Below are 4,697 nucleotides of genomic sequence, written 5' to 3' on the forward strand. Positions count from 1 at the left end.
CCGGCGGCGGCTGGGTAGGCGGCGGCGTGGAGGAGGGGACTCCGGCGGCGGGAGGAGGCAGGCCGAGGGCGGCCCGACCGCGCTCGCGACTTGGGGAAAGGAAACCGCCTCAGCTGCGCTCCTCAGGGCCGTAAGGGCTAGCATTGCCCTTTGCTCCAACCGGTGCAAGAGGGTCCGCGGCTCCTGCCCCTTAGTCGGGGATCTGTGTCCTTGCAGCTGTTTTCCACACTGTATTTGTGCTGCGGTTACTTCCACGCAAAGAATTAACTTCGTGGTACCCGTGTTCTTCCCCCTAGCCATCACAGCAAGCCCTCATTACAGAACTGTCTTTCACCCGAAAAAACAGACCCTTTCTTCTGCTCTGTAGCATGGCTTCCACAACCCAGCTGCTCTCTGCCAGCCCAACTCTAGTTACATTGTACCTGCACCTTCCTGCTTAGCTTTTCTCTCTCTTCCTGTCTCTCTCCCCCCTTCCTGCAATAAAGGGTTTGGTTATCACCTAACAAATACATCTTTCAACCCTGATAGTGCCCATCAGCTGGTCTTTCCATTTAAAGACTTTGAGTGTAAAGCTGAACTCTTCTGGTGTTAAGTCGCTTTCCTTTCTCTAAGCCTCCAAGTTAACCTGAAACTTTTTTCAGGTTATGCTGAACTACAACAGCTAAAATGAGAAAAAAATGAAGCGCTGGTGAAATAACTTAAACTACAATTGACTTGTCACTTAAGAATACAGTATTGTGCCCCTACAGTTTCCTCTAGAGAATCATGGAATATCCTGAGATAGAAGGAACCGTAAGGATCACTGAGTCCAACTCCGGGCCCCTCAAAGGACAATCCAAAATTCAAACCCTGTGTCTGGGAGCACTATCCAGATACTCCATGAACTCTGGCACTCAGGGCCGTGCCCACAGCCCTGTGCAGCCCGTTCCATGCCCACCACCCTCTGGTGCAGACCCTTTCCCTAACCCCCAGCTGCCCCTCCCCTCACACAGCTCCATGCCGTTCCCTCGGGCCCTGTCGCTGTCACACAGAGCAGAGCTCAGCGCTGCCCCTCTGCTCCCTGTGAGGAGCTGCAGCCGCCATCAGGCCTCCCCTCAGCTCCTCTGCTCTGCGCTGAGCCAACACAGGGACCTCAGCCGATCGTCACACATCTTTCCCTCTAGACTCTTCACCATCTTCATGGCTCTCATTTGAACACTCTCCAATAGTTCTATGTCTTTTTTATACTGTGGCATACAAAACTGCACACAGTACTCAAGGTGAGACCGCTCCAGTGCAGTGTAGTGTGGGACATCCCTTGACCTGCTAGCAATGCTGTGCTTAATGCACCCCTACAGCCTCCAGCAGGTTGTTCTATTTTAAAATCTGTGACTTCAACAGCAGAACATGGCACTAATTATTATGGTGGAGGGTTTGGTAGACTAGGAGACATTGCAGGGAGTGTAGTGAAACACTAGATGTCACTAAAAGGACATGCTGGTTTCAATTAGATGCACCCATACTTTCCATGTTACATAGTCTTCTTCCTCTGATCCACTGGGAAATGCAGATCATGAGGCTGTCGTGGCAAAAAGTCCAACAAGTTGTACTTTAAGAAATACTCCAGGAAATGAGTACCAACTGCTTATGGACACTGGGAGTGTGCTGTTCACAGCAAAGAAAAAATGAACCTCAGTGAATTTGTCCTCACAGAAAAGACAAATTCCTAGATATGGTAAATATTCGGTGATGATTCCTGCATTATAGATACCATGTGTTAAATAATGTAAAATATGTAAACATTTAACATATGCATTTATGCTAAAAAAAAAAAATTGTTAAGCTTCAAGATGCTGACACTGGCCATCATCAAACTTTTGGTCTAGCCAGTACAACCATCCTTACAGTGCAACAGTGTGAGGAGCTCACCATAGTGAATAAAACTGGACATTGCAATAAATTTCATTGAAGATTTCATAGTTTGAAAATTGGAATGGCAAGAGTGATTCATGCAATACATTATTCAGGATTCAAGAAAACTGGGTCATGCTTATCAAAGTGCATGCCTGAATACAGTCAAATTAGTGATGGGATCACTCCAGTTTATCTTTGAGATAAGTTATGGAACATGTTGATCATACAAATTTGTGTTATGTAGCTGATGATTACGCTACCAAATTATCCTAATGATTTGAAACTCCAGACAAACATATAATGAATACAATTAGAAACCACCTAGCAGCAAAAAGATGCGACTCTTCTTTTAAGAAACTCATAAGGAATAGGAAATACTTACAAAATGAAAGAGAAAATTATTTATGCTAAATTTGATTGTTGTTAAATTATGATCATTGCTATCTTCAGTCAGCATGCAAGGCATTTCTACAGATACAATTGCTCAGTGATTTCTATTATTGATGGAGAATCAGATAATAATCAGACCTCTTCTGAAATGAATTAAAAGACATAGAACACTCTTATAGCGATGTACTACCAGCTCCTCCTGGAAATACGACTTGATTTCTTCAGCAAAGAAAGAACAACTTAAGTATTTCAAACTGTGAAAAACACATTGTTTTTGACATGGAATTCCTTCATGATACCAATGTACTAATTTGGATAAGTTAATGTTGGATTGCACCAAAGTTAAAATTATTTGAAATGACCTGAGCAAATTTCTACCTCATATCATTCAGGATCACATGATATCAAAGACTGTAAAAGTACCATTAAAAAAAAAAAATATCTGAAAAAAGAACAAATGCAAGTAGTCAGGAAATCTATTGCAAAGAAATCCAGAAAACTGGAGATAGCTAACTCAGTCATTATGAGAATCTAGGGATGATGGCATCTGAAATCCCCATTATTTCATGGCACTATTTCATGACAATTCAAAGAATAAAGGCTTATTTTCTACTGAAAGACCTTACTCGTGAATCAGAAGAAAATCATGACTGAGAAAAAGAGAACTGAAATCTTTAGCCTATGTTCTCTGTGAAGTCTCTTATCTGAAAAAAATAGATTCATATATTAGAAGTATTATCAGAGAAAAGAAGATACTTCTCCAGTATCAACCTTCTCATAAAAGTTAATTTTGCTTTCTTCAGACACAGAAGCAGAAATAACCTTGGTAAGCATGGGATGACTATGGTTAACTCCACCATTCAATATCACCTTGAGTTCTTGGGCCAGTTCTTTAATCACAGCATGTATGATGTCAGCTTTGAAAGCAATGCCTCCCATTTTGTTACGTGGATTCATGATATCAGAAGCAGATGTTGACAGTATGGCAGTAGAGGTTGAACCTACCCACCAATATCCCATTACATTCTGTTGCTGTGCAACAGATGGCAACAGAGGGGCAGTCTGACAGAACGGCATCTGACATGGAAGTGTCAATGAAGCAAAAGTTTGTCACTGAATTCCTCCACGCAGAAAAAATGGCATCCATCAGCACTCATTGATGCTTGCTGAATGTTGATTAGACCAAACAATGGATGTGACCACAGTGAAGTAGTGCAGCACCTCCCAGAGGTGCAGATTTTTATGAGCGCAGCATGCAGGCTTTTGTTCACCACTGGCAAAAATGCATAGCTAAGGGTGATGACTATGTTTGTTTATTAATTCATTTACTTTAGTGGAGAGTTTGCTCTATTAAATAGTATTAATGTGCTCTTTGCATCTGTTATAATTTCCATGGAAATAAATAGGAGGCGTTACTTTCAGAACAACCTACGTATACCAGGTCTCCACTTTGTCTACTACAACAGCTGCTATAACTTTTTGATGAAATTACTTCACCTATGTTTCTGAATATGAAACAGTGTTGATTAAATTTTCAACAATTATTTGGATTCCGGTATTTCAATTCACTGCATCGATACCAAAATGTATGAGATAGCAGATTTAAAAAGCAATAGACTTTGAACAGTCTCCTTCAGTAACAGGTCCTGTTACACCATATTGTGTGCACAGAACTGCAGTTTTGTTCCAATAGTTCCTGATACTCAAGCTTGCTAGCCATGACTTCATATAAAGGATCTCGTCTACTGTCTGCAGTTCATGCTTTCTATTTACCTGAAAAGAACATTTATATATGTACCAACAATACATACCCACAGGAAGTAATCCACTGACCAATGTCTTTGGCATGCACATCCTTACTATCTTTAAGCTACCTTGGCTTGCATATAGTTATTCGAGTAAGGTATTTTGTATATGTGTTCATGTACATGTAGACATACATATGCATATACTGTATTCTGCAAACCAGTACAGGTGAGGTATTGTACCAGCAGAACTCCACAAATCAGCCTGTTTTTATTGACATGTCAATATCAGAATTACGCAGCATTCACTCCTCAGTCTGGTACAAGATGCCTGAAATAGCTCACGGTTTCTATCTCACTCACTAAGTCTGTGTTTTTAACCAATTTTATTTTTAGACCTCCATACCCTGTTCTTCCTTTTAAATTTCTGATGTGCTATGCATCCTTGCAATGCAGCTGGATTCTCTCCTAGCACAAAGGCTGCCCTATAAAACTAGGGTCCCCACAGGACCAAGAAGAGCTGAGTACCCATCTCTCACATAGACCTATGGCAGGGAAATGAGCACCCGGCTCCTTTCATGTTTCACTTGCGTTATGGAACTGTGCCAAATGATGACACTTTCACACAAATATATTGATTAGAAAAAATATCCTTGGCCCTGGTAAAAA

The sequence above is a fragment of the Meleagris gallopavo genome, chromosome 3, assembly GCF_000146605.3.
Source record: "Meleagris gallopavo isolate NT-WF06-2002-E0010 breed Aviagen turkey brand Nicholas breeding stock chromosome 3, Turkey_5.1, whole genome shotgun sequence".
NCBI classification, from domain to species: Eukaryota; Metazoa; Chordata; class Aves; order Galliformes; family Phasianidae; genus Meleagris; species Meleagris gallopavo.